The 18023-nt window shown below is 43.7% G+C and overlaps 1 protein-coding gene across 4 annotated transcripts in view; it reads left to right on the top strand.

Annotated features, from left to right (window-relative positions):
* The first annotated feature begins 1017 nt into the window (after positions 1-1017).
* The window catches only part of CSNK1G3 (casein kinase 1 gamma 3), a 204229-nt gene continuing 187223 nt past the window's right edge, over positions 1018-18023 (top strand). For 2 of the 4 annotated variants that reach the window (XM_068246924.1, XM_068246900.1), the window contains exon 1: positions 1018-1466. The gene's annotated coding sequence lies outside the window, so the exon portion shown is untranslated. The remainder of the gene's footprint in view (positions 1467-18023) is intronic. The other 2 variants (XM_068246909.1, XM_068246916.1) reach the window with 2 other exon arrangements.

Genomic DNA, 18023 nt, shown 5'->3' with positions numbered 1-18023 from the left:
GTATCTGTTGGGGGGCCCCCCAGGTTTATTTTGCCATGGGGCCCCATTGTTGCTAAAACCGGCCCTGGCTGTGCTGCAGGCAGCTGCAGTCCGTTAACCAAACGTTTGTGAACAGTGTGTGACTAGCAAAAAGCCAGACCTTGTCCAATGACATAGCAGCAGCTGCAGGCAGTTACAGAAGGCCGGGTCTCACGCACTTGGTGTGGGGGATGAAAGGACCAGGGGCAGCACCAGCAAATAGTACAGAATACAGAAGGCAGCCTCTCACAGTACTCATTTCTTAATTATTGATTGGCAGCGCTGTTACCCTGGAGAAAGCAGTGGGTACAGGACTCACTTTTACGTGTTGCTGACCCCACCCAATGTCCAATTGTGAGACACTTTTGACTATGTGTGTGTGGTGGACGGCTCCCACCACGCCCATCACCTGTAGATCGCTTGATTGACCAGTTCCCCCGTGTGACGTGATTGATTCACTTCACGTTGCCATGGAGACCTCGGCACTAGCCACAATAGTGGACACCAGCGGCCCAAAAATTTTTGGGTGGGTGTGTGTGTGGAGAGAGGTGGTAGGATACGGTTTCGGTTGGGGCGGCTGGTAATAGTCGGCCTTGGGCGGTAAGAAGTACAAATCCGGCCCTGAGTACAGTGAGTCCTCCTGGCACTCTGTCTCACAGCGCTGGTGGATGAGCTCGCACGGCATCACAGCTCAACAGAGCCATCCCCTATGAGGTGATTACTTCTGCTCTACTCTTATTGGACAGTACCAGGAACCCAATACAACCCGCCCTCCCTGGGGAATCCCGTATGATTGACGTAAGCCCTTGTCCAATCACGGGGCAAGTAACGGGACGAACTCCTCCCTCAGACTTGGCTTGCTGCCCAGACGAGAAGACAGCTGCACCTCTGTTTCACTCTCGGTTTTGGCCACACCCCTCTTCTTGGATCCCTTCTCTGACGGGCCAAGGGCAGTGATGCCGGGGTGTAGTGATTGGCCAGAGGATGGGAAGTGGGCGGGATTTGTGGCTGCTCGGTTCCGCCTGCCTTGTGCCGCTAGCTTGTAGCTGTGTACGGGGGAGAGGAGGGGCCGCCGTAATCCTGCTACTGTAGCGCTATGCTCCTGGGCTTCGGAGCGGGAGTGGGCTGACTGCGGAGTCTAGCTCTCTGTGTGTGGTATCGCGGAAGAGGAGGGGCTGTGTGAGGAGGGGGCGGTTTCCGCCGTGAGTTCCCCTCTGACACGGAACCTTTCTATCCTGTGTAATCTGTGTGTGAGGAGCGCCTCCCCCTCCTCCCTCCACCTCCTGGCCATCTTTATTACATTCATTACCGCAAAGGAAGAACGAGCTTGTAACCAAGCACCGCTGCCGCCCGCAGGGAGTCGTTACCGGGGGAAGGTGAAACTGCCAGGTGTCCGGCTATGACCCGCTGCTCCGACCCGGACCTGTGAGCAGCCACTGGCTTTCTAGGTGGGTGACTGATCCTCCTGAGCTGGCCATCTAGGCACACTGGCTGATCGTCTCGTACTGCCCACCCATGGGGCGGGGGGACAGGAAGCGGGGGACCCTCTGCTGTGCCCAACATATGATCCATGCTGTGTCCCACAGGGACATCCTGGGCTGCTGTTGGCTTCCTGTTGTGACTTCTTGCCTGGCAGGATAGCCAGGCCTGCTGGGGGCTGGGCACACATGGATGGGGAGAGTGTTGCCTTCCTTGGGTGAGGGTGGCGAAGGTGTATGAGGGACTTGTTTTAACTGTATGACTTGGAGGGTCATAAGCAGGTCACTGTGCATCAGTTCTGTGGATACTCTGACTACATATGTAGAAAGAAATCTGGGCAAGATTCATATCTCACTAACATATTTGTACCTAAATGTATACTATTTACATTAACAGCAAACGAGGAGTGCTTTGTGGCTTAACTGAACCCAACAGAAATATCCTAGACAGAGTGACTTGAGTATAGATATGTTTAATAAACATTACTTCTTCAAATCTGATCAGCCAATATCCTTTCTGGCCCTATTTATTCTATTGATTGTAGAGGGGAAAAAACACAGCCGATTTGAATTTTTTAGTTCACATCTTTCATTTACTTTGATTTCCACTTTGCAATTCAAGGTAGTACTCTGAAGTTACAGTTGTTCTGATCCATGCATGTACATCTCTCTATAGACTCCTCAGTAAAAGTACTTGATCTCCACTTGATTCTAAGTTAGTGCTGAAAGGAAATTGATTCACTTTTTTTATTTGTTTTGATTACACGGTTGACTTTTGCTTCACATATCAGGTGTGTTAAGTATTTGGGCCCGTTTCCACTATCACGAATTCGCATGCGTTACCCGCATGCGAATTCGCATAGCCAGTGCAAGTGGATGGAACTGTTTCCACTTGTGCATTTCCCCGCACGTTTTTCTGTGCAGAAAAAATCTGCATGGTAGGGCCCTCAGAATTCGCCTGCGTGTGGAATGCAGGCGAATCGCACGCAATGTATTTAATAGGGAAATCGCATGCGTTTTCCCCATGCGTTTTTTGCCGCAAATTCGCATGCGATTTCGCATAGGTACCCATGTTAATTCACACAGGCAGCGACATGGTTAAAATCGCATCACCCTAACCTATGCGAAATTGCGGCACAAAAAGCATGCGGTATTGCACCCGCATGAGATTTGCCTGCGGTGATTCGCCGGCGATTCCGCAACGCTATAGTGGAAACAGGCCCGAATGTTTGTTGTGTTGTGAATTGTCGTGTGTGGGTTTTTTTTTTTTTTTTAATACAGATTTATTGCGCGTACGTTGACATGAATTCGCATGTTGTCTGCTTTCATCCTGAGAATGGCTGTGATCTCATCTGACCTATTATGTCAGGCTGTTGTCAACTACAGTGTGTTGGTGAGGGTTGCCACAAACTACATATGTGAAGTGTTTAATGAATAAATCATTCCACTGCAAACATGTATTACATCACAGCTCCCCCCCACTTTTTTTTTTTTTTTTTTCTAGCACGGTACAAATTTGGAATTATTTTTTTTTTAATTAGGCGTAGCGGTGGTGAGGCATACTTTAATTTTACTGTATACCTCACTTTATATACTCAACCCAATGCACACAGGGTATAAGGAGCTTATAACTATATTGGAGAACTATGGAGGCTGTCCTCTTAATTTCCTTTTCAACAGTTAATTTCCACTTTGTTTTAGGCTTAGTTTACACTGCAAATTGCAATCACAAAGCATTTTCTGCATGGCAACTCCCCCCCCTTAACAATTTTTAAAGGAATGTGTTTTTTTTTTTTTTTTGCACATAACTTTAGCAGAATTGCTTTGGAAAATGGTACAGGTAGCAAGATTTTGATTTTCTACAAATTGAAACCTCATAGGGTTATACTGCACTAGTGCTTTGCTGATGGGCAAGCGCAGCGCAATTGCCCTCTGTGTCAACCAGCCCTCACTGATTGTTTGTTTGCATGTAGCACTTTGAGTCTTTGAGCTGGAAACTGGAACATGTAAGCAGATCAGGGTTTCCAATGAGCATAGTGTAGTGCCTTGCGCACACACAGTGCTAGACAGTTCTTGGTGCCTTCTTTTCCAAGAATCTTGCGCGTGTACATCTACAGCCCTTTCATGCGTTGGTGGTCTATTTGCTTGGCAGGTTGGCTATGTGGAGGGATTGCTTTCCTAATTACCCTACCCACTCCATCCAGGCTTGACTCCGAACTGTCACCCAGTGGACGGTGTCCTGATTCGTAACTACAGGTGTGCATGAGGCTTAACACCCGCACTGCATCACATAGAGCAACATAAACTGTTATAACCTGCACATTATTTTTACGTCATACAGAATTGCAATACTAACATCTTCATTACTGCCCACATTATTCAGGAACGCACCGTGGAAAGTGCTTTTCGGTAACGTGGTTGGATACAATGCAGATGTAACGCACTGCGCATAGAATAATGGCATCCTGAAAGTTCATATGTGAATTCTTCAGGAAATATAACTGGAAGAACATTTAGGCTGCCATAGACATAAAGAGCCATTTGAACTTTTCATCAATCATAGACCGTCAAATCCGGCAACTGTTAATTTACTTATAAATAGTCATTCAGTGATGGTGATCATTGCTTAAGAACTTGTTTGGCATTAATGGAGAATGTAATTGAACACTCACATACACTTTTTTATGTGTATAGCATTTTAGGATTGTCTCTGATGCCTTAATAACCGCTTCCCAAACGCCAAGCAGTCACTTCAGACATTTGATAAGTGCCCTCGTAGCTGTTCACATCAGCATATTTAAAACCCCGGGTCAGAGATGAATGGTTTTGCATTGAAGGGCACTGTTCTTTTTGCAAGACGCCTTCAGATTGCTGCATGCAATAGTTTGGGGTCGCAGTTGAATGAATGAATGAATTGAATTGTCGTAAACCCCTCCCACAAATGTCAGTGCCTCACAGCACTGAGGTACTGACATTGCACTGTGGGAGCCTTGTTGCATTGTGGGTAAAACCAGCTGTTTCCAACTGCCAAAAAAAGCAAGCAGCATCTCTTTGCAGTGACATCACCTGCCAGCAGTAAAAATGTCACCATGTGATACATGTCATAATGTAAATCAGGGAGAGGAAAGATTTTACAATGAGCAAACACTGACTAAATCATTTATACATAATTATTGTAAAAAATAAGCACTTTAATTACATTATTTTCACTAGAGTTACAATTTAAAAACCTTATCGGTAACCCCGAGTCAGGCTCGGGCTGGAATCTGCAGCTCAGACCGTTGACTCCGGGCTGGATGCATGAAAGGTGAGCAAAGTGCAAGGCTGCCACAGATCTATCTAGTAGTATGATTTTTAGGGTCTAAAAGCGTGTGAAAAATTGCAATGCTTTCAGACACTAAAACCCGGAAATAATCATACCATCAGGGAGGTTAACACTCCCATCACAGCTTACCTAAACAAACTATGGGGGAGGAAAAGGCAAGTGCCTTGCCTTGGGCCCCATTTCTTCTTGATCCTTTTCTCAATAGGGCTCTAATCAGTAGTGCAAGTTATTTGTTATAATTGCTGAGTTTTGTTTTATTGGTAAGGATTCAAGCTCACCTTTTGCTAAAGTTTACAATTAAAAAAATGAGTCAGGGCTTTTGCAGAAATTTTCAGCACTTTGACAGAAATAGGATAACTAGTTTATAGAGTCAGTGTAACCTTTATAGAAGCAGTAGGTAGTGCTTCTCCAGAGTCATACTGTACACGCTGAAACTGACATGTTTTTATCTCAAAGAAACCTGACCCGAGGCAAAGGGGTAAGCACAGAGGTACAGTATGTTCATGTTGCATCCGCATACCTCTGTGTGTTGTCCATTCCTCTGCTTGAGGAAGGTGACTTCGGTCACAAAGGGGTGGATTGGACATGCTGCACAGGCGAGGCCAAAGGTTGGCTACTTACTAAAGTCACAGCCGCGAATGGAGTGACATGGGGGCAACTGAGCCTTACGGGCATGATCAGGAAGACCAGTGAGGCTCTGCACACATGCCCCACATCTCCCTAGCCTCCATTTTCAAACAGCAGATGACTTTGGGTATCCTTTAGACGTCGTTCACATTATTTAGCACAGATGGCTGTGTGATTTGGAATGCAACACGTCCGATCGCACGCCATTTGCGTTACTATGCGCTGCGCTAGAGATCCCATTCATTACAGTGAATGGGATCTGCGCTGCGATTCCCGAAAATGCCGCTGCAGGGCGATAGCGCATCGCATATAATGGGAACGGTAGAAGGGTTGTCTATGCCCTTCTACTGTTCTTACGTGTCGCACACAATGTGCGCTGCCAAAATGCGCACAGCAAATGCAAACGAGCCCTTAAAGGAGACCTTTGGAAAACAAGGGGAGGAATGGCCAACGCACAGAAGCATCTCCGCTTACCTTGGCTAGCTTTGACTCAGTTAAGATATCCTTTATAAATGATATAAAATAATGTAATTACTATGCTTTAATGGCCAGGAGCTCATTTGGACGATACCTTAAAGGAATACTGTAGGGGGGGTCGGGGGAAAATGAGTTGAACTTACCTGGGGCTTCTAATGGTCCCCCACAGACATCCTGTGCCTGCGCAGCCACTCACCAATGCTCCGGCCCCGCCTCTGGTTCACTTCTGGAATTTCAGATTTTAAAGTCTGAAAACCACTGCGCCTGCACTGCCGTGTCCTCACTCCCGCTGATGGCACCAGGAGCGTACTTCGCAGGCCCAGTATGGTCTGTGCCTCCGCTGTGTGCTCCTGGTGACATCAGGGGAAGCGAGGACACGGCAGTGCAGGCGCAGTGGTTTTCAGACTTTTTAAAATCTGAAATTCCAGAAGTGAACCAGTGGCGGGTCCGGAGCATCGGTGAGTGGCTGCACGGGCACAGGATGTCTGCGAGTGACCATTACAAGCCCTGGGTAACTTCAACTCATTTCCCCCCCTCCCCCTTACAGTGCCCCTTTAAGGGCTCTTTCCCACTAAGAAGTTGCGTTAGATACGACGTTAAAGAAGAACTCCAGTGAAAATAATTTAATAAAAAAAAGTGTTTCATTTTTACAATAATTATGTATAAATGATTTAGTCAGTGTTTGCTCATTGTAAAATCTTTCCTCTCCCAGATTCACATTCTGACATGTATTACATGGTGACATTGTTACTGTGGGCAAGTTATGTAACTGTTTCTAGCTGCTCTGGCTGTTACAGACAGCTTTAAACAGCCATTTCCTGTCTGTGAACATTGTTACATTGTGGCAGTTTGCCCAGAGTACCGCGGTATTCAGAGCCTCTTGTGGGAGGGGTTTCAGCACAAAATTAGTCACACAGCGCCCCCTGATGGTCTGTTTGTGAAAATCATTCAATTTCTCATGTAAAAGGGGGTATCAGCTACTGATTGGGATAAAGTTCAATTCTAGGTTGGAGTTTCTCTTTAAGGTCGCATAACGTGCCCCTAATGCAACGCATGTGAGCTTTGAAGTTGGACGTTATATAGAGCCACGTTATGCGTCTTTTGATGTGTCCGTCATGCATACTTTTTGACGCATACTATCGGAAAAAAATGGCGCATGCGGCAAATAAAAAAAAAAAAAAAGAACCAAAAACAGTACTGAGCATGTGCAAACATTTGAACGCAGCCACATACAAGTATAACGTACAGCACGCTGCACTTTCATTGAACGTGCAGCGTTATACTCCCAACGCAACGTGGGCACTGTGAACAGCCCATTGATTTTTCAGTGCTGTGAGTTGGGCTGCGTTACAGGCTGCTGTAACGTGCACCTGTAACGTCCCACTGTGAAAGCAGCCTAAAGCGAACCTGAACTGAAAATTAAAAGTCAATTGAAGGTACACAAGTGATAATTACCTCCCGCGTAGTCTACTCTTCAGTCTCTTTCTCCTCTCCAATGTCCTGTTTGTCTACTGTGTTTAATGGCATTCTCAGTTTTTCATTTTAAAAAATTGTGATGACCCCATAACAGCTGCCTATTCAGTAGACTTTTAAACTGTAATATCGCCAACTTGAGCCATAGGGAAACGTGGACATTACCTTGCACCTCATTTGTCCTTTAAGTTATAACTGACAGCAACATATACATTTTACTTCTGACAAAATCTTGTCAGAACTGGAAGGAATTGCAGCTACATCATATGTTTATTTTAAATAATTTTACTTGGCTCAGGTTCAGTTTAAACACATATGTACAATAATACCTTACTCATTTTTTAAATTTGTCAATTAACTACACTGGTGTCTTTGCAGATTTATTAAGGGAGTGTTGGAAGATATACAGAGAATCTTTGACTTGATGATGATGATAATGTACGGTAACCACTGTTGAAGCTTAGCTATGTACACTCTGTCCTACACTAAAGCCAAAGTATGTCCCATTCTGTTGGAATGATTCTGAATTGCATCTAACTAGAAGTGCTTCTGGTAATATGTAGGGAACATTTCCCTTAAAGTCCCATGTTTCTTTATTTATTTATCTTGCTATTGATTTTTCCCTTTCAGGACATTTGAGTCAGGTGGTCAATAGGCAGTGGATGTCTGAGCTCTTTATTGGGCATCCCTTTATGAGTGCAGTGTAATTTGATTTGTAAGCCACATAAATGAGTTTACTCTTTTCAAATTCACAGAATTTCAAGAAATAAGCCTGTGTTATTGTGGCTGGAGTTCTTGTTTAGAAAACAAATTCTAAAAAAAGTAAAATAAAAATTCCTTGTAAAAAAAATAAATACTGAGACATAATGCCTCCATTCATAAAATGGTGTGCGATTTAAAAAAAATAATCTGGACGTTAAAATACCGCACTCTGTATTTTAGACTTTTGTGTGCTAATTCATAAAAATGTTCACTGAAGCGGTAGAAGTTTGGTAATTTACTGGCTTCAATAGACAAAAACTTGTTTGGTAACGAGAGCAGTGTGGAGCAGTCTGTTTTGTTACAAGCTGTTCCGTGCAGTGAAGGCATTACAATAGTAAGGGGCATCCCGACATGCCTTTAGAAAGTACATGTTTGTTTTACTGCCTCTGCTCGCTCTGAATCTATCTGAGGCCTGGAACCCACAAGAGTGATTTTGTGAGCGTTTAGTGAGCGATTCAAACCGCTAGCGATTTCCCTAAACGCTCAGCTAATGTTAATGGATGAGCCAAATTCCACTGGAGCGATTGCGATTACCAAAACGCAGGTTATGCAGCATTTTTAGCATTAGCGTTTCTGCAATGAAAAGTATATAAACGCTGGCATAATCGCTCATCAAAACCTGCACAGAGCGATTTTGCTAGCGTTTTGAAGTTACTGCACACTGTAAAATAATTAAAATTAATTGAAAGGACCAATCAGAATTAAAAACGCTAATCGCTACACAATCGCTGGCAAAAAACCTTGCACTTTTTAAAATTGCTGCCAAAAACGCTCATGAAATCGCTTACAAAACACTCACACAATGCTAGCGATTGCGATAGCGTTTTGTAGTGGCTTCCAGGCCTAAGTCTTTCTTAAAGTGAACCTAATAGGATGCTATGGTGGACAGGAATGTGAGGAAAGATATGTGTGGCGAGGACCGTGTAGTGTCCCGCTGACTCCCAGACGGTGAAAAATGAAACTTAGCCGCGTCGGAAGAACAGAGGATCGTAGAGGACTAGCATGGGCGCAGGACGGCTGAGGGGGGCTGGTCGAAAGTCGAAACACTTTTTTTTTTTTTTTTTTTTTTTTTTTTTTTCTTTGATTGGTTTAGTTTCACTTTAAAATTTAATTGCCACAGCTTAGATGAACTCAAAAAAACTTTAAACATGGCCTGCTTAGGTGATTTCCCCACTAGTCCCTCCGCATCTTTAAACAGGAACCTAAATGATTAAATGGCCGAAGGGCTCCAGGGGAAACCGCTTTTGTTCCATTTTCTCTGTTCGCTGCCTGTGGTGTTGAAAACCTAGCTCCACCGGAGAAGCCTTCGCAACCTATCAAAATCTGATCAGCGAGCCTTGCTGGAGACGGGCTGTTACTATTGGCTCTCGGCTCCTGTCAGTTACAGCTCTCTGCTTCTGCGAGTCACAGCTGGCTTCCCACAGTCTCGCACAGTCTCCACACTATTTACGCCACACCAAAGGTGTCGGTAATATTTCTTGACTTCACTACATGTTGTAATTTTTATGAATTGACTTGTTGAGGTAATTACCGCACAAGTCGGTAATTTACCTCACTGTTCTGTAATTTCAGCTTTTCATGCGGTAACAGCCTTTATGAATTGACATTTTCAGTGTTCTGTATAGTCATCTGTTTTCTGCATTACCGTATGCAGTAATGCTTTATGAATAGAGGCCATTTGTGTTGTTTAAAGAAGCCTTTCTAATTTCACTTCATTTCCAGTAAATATTGGACTTGAACCTATAGTGGAGAAATGCAGGATAGGCCTGCACTCCCATGTGCTCAGTATGTAGATACTAACTTGGAGATTTGAAGTTGCAGCTTATGGTGGGTTCATGTGCGTGTCCTTATGGTCCTTTTTTTTTTTTTTTTTTTTTTTTTTTTTTTTGTTGATAGCCAATTAGAAAAAATGATTGGAATTTAGAAAAAAATGCATGTGTGTATGCTAGCTTTCTTCTATGGCTAAACAATCACTCAAATAGAATCTGAAGCAAAAGTTGCATGGCGTGTACCCAGCTTAATGCCAACAGTATACACACCATGCAATTTCCTGTCAAATCAATACTTTCTAGACATATCCGACCAGGTTTCTGATTGTTTTTCCAATCACTTCTGCACAAAATCGATTGGAAACCTGATCGGACTTGTTGGAAATTATCAATTCGACATGTTGATCTCACAGGAAATTGCATGGTGTCTATTAAGCCTCATCTACACGGGTAGATGAGGCTGCGATCCGGCGGCTCGATTAGCCGCCGGATTGCCTCTTCCGCGTGCCCCGGATTTGAGTCCCCGCCGGCGCCGCTTAACTTCCGCTCGATTCCCTGCCATTGTCCCCTCGCGGGGGACGAGCAGGGAATCGGCGGTGGGGAGATCCGTCCTGTCGGATCTTATCAATCGAGCCGCATCAGCTGCTCGATTGATAAGCCACATCGCCGCTGCATCTACGCGTGTAGATGCGGCTTTAGGCATTAAGGAGCCCATACATCAGGAGATTATGGGCAGATTCAACAGAGACAAATTTTATCTCTAATCCAATTGTATTAGAGATAAATTTGTCTGTTCGTCGAAGCTGCCCATAAACTGCAGGCCAATTCCCATCCGATTTCAGCATGGGCCCACCGCAGCTGCCCCCCAATGTATAAATGCTTCCCTGTGTGTGCGCATTATACATTACCTGTCCTGTGTCAGCCTCCACGCGGTGTCCGTAACCTCTGGGTGGCTCTTCATACAAGCCACTGGCGCATAGTGTCTGACGTCAGACTCTATGCGCAAGTGGCGTGTACGGAGGCCGCCTGGAGGTTACTGATACCGTGCGGAGTCTGACACGACAGGTAATAATGCGCGCACACACACACAGGAGGGAACATCTTCTACATGACGGTGGCAGGGATTTCGTTGCTCGTTCCAAGATCGGCCGCTGCACTCCCGAGCAACACAACCAATTTTGGCCCGAAATTGGTCATTTCGTTGATCGGGCCAGCACTTGGCACCATTTGTTGAACCAAACAATTACTTGATTGAGTAGTTTACTGCAAACCTCAAGTGATTTTTTTTTTTTTCCTTTTTTTACTGTATTATTAACAGAAATTGATATCTAGCTATTAGGTATGTGTAGAACAAGTCACTTTCATTCACTGCTCCACCCAGCCAGTTTTAGTGAGCGCCCGGCTGTCATCGGCCCACTTCCTCCTCTGCTGTAAGCTGAGTTGTACAGACCCTGTATTCTCTCATCTTGCCCCACTTTTTCATGCCACCCGGGTGGAAAAAAATTCTGGGGAGAACACTGGATATTCCCATGAAGTTGATGTTCTTCTGTTCAGAAATCTGCTCAGTTGGAAAATTCTAGTCTATTCAAATTAAAGATAGCATTTATTGGCATGACCAAGGTTCATACTGGCATTGCCAAAGCAAGGGGGACATGGGAGGGTGTGGGGTAGGGGGGACAACGGCTAAGCAGTCTGTGGACATAGTCATTTGTAGTTCCTACACATTCTGCCTGTGGTATGCTTCCGGCTCCCACTTCCTACAAAGAACTGTACTTGCCACTAGGTAGGAAGCTGAGCAGTGTTTCCGCACAGTGGTCATTTACAAACAGTCCTTTGAGAAGATCATGGCATTTCAGTTTACAGAACTGTTGCAAATGTACCTGACTTTTGAAAATTTAGCAGCTGACCTTGAACATGGAAATGGACTTAAAGGGGAACTGAAGAGAGAGGTATATGGAGGCTGTCATGTTTATTTCTTTTTAATCAATACCAGTTGCCTGGCAGCCCTGCTGGTCTATTTCTCTGCAGTAGTATCTGATTAAAATCAGAAACAAGCATGCAGCTAGTCTTGTCAGATCAGACTTATAAGTCTGAACCACTGAAACACCTGATCTGCTGCATGCTTGTCCAGGGGCTATGGCTAATAGTATTAGAGGCAGAGGATCAGCAGGGCTGCCAGGCAACTGGTATTGTCTAAAAGGAAATAAACATGACAGCCTCCATATACCTCTCTCTTCATTTCCCCTTTAAAGGGAACCTGAACTGAGTAAAATTATTTAAAGTAAACACATGACGTAGCTGCAAATGAATATTACATACTTACCTCTCCATCAGTTCCTCTCAGAAGCTCACCTATTTTCTTCTTACATTGATCCCTTCCAGTTCTGACAAGATTTTGTCAGAACTGAAATATACCAGCTGCTTTCAGTTACAACTGAATGTGTAAGGTAATGTCCATGTTTACCTATGGCTCAAGTGGGTGATATTACAGTTTAACAGTGTGCTGACCAGAAAGCTGTTATGGGGTAATGGCCATTTTCAAAATGGAGGACAGAGAATTCCATTGATCACAGTGGACAAACAGGACACAGGAGAGGAGAAAGAGATTGATGAGAGCACACTACATGGGAGGTAAGTATGACCGGTGTATGGTAATTTTGACTTTTTATTTTCAGTTCAGGTTCTCTTTAAAGAGAAACTGTAACCAAGAATTGAACTTCATCCCAATCGGTAGCTGATACCCCCTTTCCCATGAGAAATCTATTCCTTTTCTCAAATGGATCATCAGGGGCTCTGTATGGCTGATATTGTGGTGAAACCCCTCCCACAGTGTGATGTCAACGCCTCACATCTGAGGCCCTAACATCATACTGTGGAAGCCTTGTTGCATTGTGGGAAAAAAAACTGTTTCCAACTACCAAAAAAAGCAAGCAGCTCCTCCTCCAGTGACATCACCTGCCAGCAGTAAAAATGTTACCATGTGATAAATTTCAGAATGTAAATCAGGGAGAGGAAAGATTTTACAATGAGCAAACACTGACTAAATCATTTATAAATAATTATTGTAAAATGTAAGCACTTTTTTATTACATTATTTTCACTGAAGTTCCTCTTTAAAACCATTTAATTGGTTTAAAACTGACAAAATATTCAACAAAAATGTGTTTTCCTACTTTTTATAACCCATACAATTATCATATTTGCTTTTGTGCACAAGTATTATAATTCATTTATAAATTATAACTTCCCAAAGTTCAGTTTATTTACTTTGAAAGCTGCTGGTGCATATTATTCATAACTGTTGTCATTCTGTTTTAAATGCAGCCATCAGTGATTTCTGACCTGTGTTTCACTCCAGGACTCATTGGCATAAGTTTCTGCACAGCCAAAGAATGTTTACTTAAGGTAGCCATACACAGCTCGATTTGCCATCAGATTTGACCAACAGATAGATCCTCTCTGATCGAATCTGATCAGAGAGGGATCGTATGGCTGCCTTTACTGCAAACAGATTGTGAATCGATTTCAGCATGAAACCGATCACGATCTGTGGAGCTGCCGCCGCCTGCCCGCCAGCTATACATTACCTGATCTGGCCGGCGCGACTCCCCCGGTCTCCGCTGTCTTCTCCGCGCTGGTCTCCGGTCCGGCTGGCTTGTTTCACTGAACTTCCTGTCCAGGGGAAGTTGAAACAGTAGAGGGCGCCCTACTGTTTAAACTTCCTGCCGGGACAGGAAGGTAAAGTGAAGCTGGAGCCCGGAGCGGAGAAGACAGCGGAGACCGGGGGAGTCGCGCCGGCCGGAACAGGTAATGCATCTCCGCTGCATTGCGTCGTTCGTCAGGCATTTCGAATGCCGCTATCGACGCACTCCCGGCGGTCGAGAAAAATCTTGCGCATGGACGGATCGACGGGAACGATTGATTTCGGACGGAAATCTATCTTTCTGTCAGCGTTTGCGCGACGATTTCACAGCAGATTCGATCACAGGGATCTAATCTGCTGTATATCGGCGGGAAAATCGTCAGGTGTATGGGCCCCTTTAATTGTATCAAGTAAAGAATGTATACAGAAGATAAGCTAATCACCAGTTCGGATGCAGAGAAAAAGTCAGTCCTGTGATGTAACCCTTTAAATGCTCTTTTACTAAAAAAAAAAAAAACATAATTAGTATATTATATGCTGTAAATAATCTTTAAGAGCAAAGAAGAAATACTGGGTTATATTTCACTTTAATTTTGTAATTGCTTATAACTTGACTTGCGCCATTATTATAAACTAGTGACCTTAGCCCATTTAAAAACGGGCTAGGTCTGTCTCCGTGCGCCTGCCGCATGCATGCGTGCACCCGCACCCCGCTGCGTGCGGTCACACTCGCACACATGGCCGCCCCTTCCTCCCCTTCAGTGTCTCTGCATCCCTCCCTGCACATGCGCAGTGCTACAAAATACACACAATGGGGACATGGGACGCAGAGACACTTGGGTTTTATTATATAGGATAAACTATACAGGCAGGGTTGGCTGGCATGACTGTTCCGTGGCCTTTGTTGGTTGGTTTGATCAACACTGAGGCTACATTTACTGCTGCTCTTGTATTCTAGCACATAGGAGCCTGAGGTCAGAAAACCATTAGCTTAAATCTGGAAAACCTGTTTTGTGGTGTCCATTCATGTGGCAAGGATAAGGCTACGTTCAGTGTGTGCGTTGTGACTTCGTGGGGGCAACTTATGCAGAAAGTAGCACAGCAATAGTAAGTCTGTGCCATGTTTAGAGTACATGCGGTGCGTTACTGCATAACGCGTGCATTAAGAGGCAGGGAAGCATACTTTTCATTGACTGGATAAGACCTAAAGGTCAAGTAATGTTTGGTGCGACTCTTCCTTTCTGTTTTTTTACAGGTAACTTGGATTCCCCTGTGAATGTAACCTTAGATTTGAATAAAGGAATCAAGTGAGATGGCAGTTTATCTGACTATTTATAAAATGAATGCATCGTTTTGTTTATCAGACATCCCAGTAACACTGCCATGTGTATGGCCACTTTAAGACTTTATAACCGGATACGCTCAGAAAACACTTGCCCATTAAATTTTAACATCATATATTCTAGTAATGCCTAATTTACATGCAGCAATATATCCATTTCAGCAGTGAAAGGCTGTACTGGATAATAATGCATACTGTGCAGTTTTAAGCTTTTTGCTTTGCATTACTCATTAAGAGCACCTGTCAGACTTCTGAGATTTGTATTGACTTAAGCAGAACATGTTTCTAAATTTATAAAGTGTTAAATCTATCTATTTTCCCTAGGTTTAAACTATATTGTAGACGGTTTAGGAGTTTTAAGAAAGCACTCCTCATTTAGATCACAGGTGTCAGACTCCTTGCTATTTTATGTGACCTACAAGAGCTTTAACCACTTCACCTCTAAGTTTTACATTTCATTGCTGCGACCAGTGATGATCACCGGACGAAATCCAAATAGGTTTTATTCGGATTTCATCCAGGTAATTAAAGCACCTGTGCAGGTGGGCGAGGGGGGGGGGGGTTTAAATTTATCCAGCAGGCGTCTTCTTTAATCCCTCCCACGCTGCGTTCCAATCGCGTCATGCGACTACAAACACTTCCTCCTTCAACCCGCAAGGAGGAAGTGTTTTGTAATCACGTGACCGCAGCTGGGAACGCAGTATGGGAGGCGCTGTGGGACGGATTAAAGAAGACGCCTGCTGGATAAGTACACAGGTGCTTTAATTACCTGGATGAAATCCGAATAAAACCTATTCGGATTTTGTCCGGTGATCATCACTGGCTGCGACCATTCATTCGGTAATAATACTGTTTTGACTATTTATCAAACCTAAATGATCTATAGATTTATTTATTTTTTATTTTTTTTTCTGTGCTACAAATTTTGGTTATTTTTGGATGGTACTTATTTGCTAAGATTTTTTTTTTTTATTTTATATTCATTTTAAAGGAAATAAGAAGGAAAATAATAAAAAATATTCTCAGGTTTCAGCCATTATAGTTTTTTAAAACGTAAATTAAAACCCAAACATTTTTTGCCCATTTGTCCCTGTTACTACACCATTTAAATGATTTCCCTAGTGCAATGTATGACAATATTTTATTTGGAAATGAGGGTGTACTTATTGTACTCTATGAATTTAAAAGCCCTTATTTGCAAAAATAACAGTAATACATCCTCATGGCATACATATTTAAAAAGCAAAGTCCCGAAGGTGACAATTTATGTATTGTCTTTTAAATTCCGTAACTTTTTTTTTTTTTTTTTTTTTTCCCTGTCTTGTTTCAATGCTGCATTCTAGCCAGCAGGAAATGACAGTTACTGTCATTTACAATGCAATGATTCTTGTTGCTCATTGCAACAGTAATCATTGTCACTTTAGACCCTAAAGCCTAGTACACACTAGCAATTTTGATAGGCCAATCATTGGTCAATTTTACCACCTCCATGTAGTATGACCATTTACCTATATAATCTGCATAGAATTGAAAATCTGTTTGGCCCTCATGCTACATGGAGGTGGTAAAATTTACCAATCATTGGCCAATCAAAATTGCTTGTGTGTACTAGCCTTTAAATTGGCTTTGGGAACAGCTGTTCCTATTCACCTATCTGTCCACTGCCGCGGGTGCGCACACTCATCGGGCAAAAACAGTGAGTAACGAGTATCTACACCCCTGGGAGCTCAAGTGCGGTTTTCAGGGATGTAGATGCTTGTTCTAGGGGTGGGGAGGCGCACAGTCCTTACATGAGTATAAATGTATGCAGTAAGGACCCGTTTCCACTAGCGTGGAAATCAGGTCGAATCCGCAGAGTTTCCCTTCAGGCAAATCGCGCGGGGAAACTCTGCCGTAGGGAAGAATGCTGCTGCTGTCCGGATCCTTTGCCATAGCAATTTCCACAACATTGCTGTTAGTTTTCGTACGACGCCGGTTACACGTCTCGTAGGACGCGCAGCAACTAGTGGAAACAGGGCCTTAAAGGGCATGAAGAGCTTAAGTGTGCTGTAGACATAGTGGAATTCAGGGTGTATGTTGAGCCTTAAAATTAACTTGGATCGGCAGTTTTATTACGTTAAATGCATTTACAGATATGTGCGATCATATGGACTTTTCTTTTCCTATCAGATTTGTGTTCTTTGACCTGTTGCATGATTGTCATTAGAAAGTGTATCTGCACAGGCATGAAATTAAGCTTATTTTTGTTCTGTTTAATGCAATTTTAAATTCTGCCATTTTTAAGTATTTCCCAAAATATTGCAGTATAAAAGTGTAGGAAATACATCACAGAAAGTAAGTACGTTTGGAGACCTTTCACCAGTCTGTACACAGCTGTTTTCCCCACTGCGAACATTATGTGGCAGAATTTCTGAAAGAATGTCACTCTTTTCTTTTTAAAAGAAAAATTCAATTATTACAATACTGTGAGCATGCATAATATTTCTCATATAAACAATGCAAACTATGCATCGTAGGCTGGGTTCACACTGACAGCAAGAACGGTCCATTTATCTAATTGGATGTCAACAGGTCAATGCTAAGCAAATGATCTGTTCAGACATGTTTGTTGCCAACGGGTCCATTGCTTCAGTTCCGATGAGCAAACCGCAGGCCTGTGTTGTACGGGAATATTCCAGACACAGCAGAGGGTGCAAAAGTCTATGGAATCAATGAAAGCCTATAAAAATGGAAAGTGTCCGCTCTCACTAGGGCATACATGTCAAACTCCGGCCCGCGGACCAAATCTGGCCCTCAGAGCCATCAGATTTGGCCCTCAGGTGGTTTCCCCACTTTGCATTATATTTGACCACTAGAGAAACTATATTGGAGGGTAAGCCCTAGATCACCAGGGAAGCCATATAGGGAGGGGTACATCACTAGATACCAGGGAACTGTATTGGGGAAGGAGGCCACTAAACACCAGGGAACGGTATAGGGGAGGGAGGAGGCATTAGACATCAGGGACCTGTATAGGGGATGGAGGGGGCTATCAGACACCAGGGAACTTTATAAGGGAGAGAGGTGGCCAGTAGACATTGAAGTTGGCCCGCGACTTGGTCCCAGAGCT

Source organism: Hyperolius riggenbachi, chromosome 1 (assembly GCF_040937935.1).
Source record: "Hyperolius riggenbachi isolate aHypRig1 chromosome 1, aHypRig1.pri, whole genome shotgun sequence".
Classification (NCBI taxonomy): domain Eukaryota; kingdom Metazoa; phylum Chordata; class Amphibia; order Anura; family Hyperoliidae; genus Hyperolius; species Hyperolius riggenbachi.
Note: the sequence above shows the minus strand (reverse complement) of the source record. Positions and strands in the feature narration are given on the sequence as shown.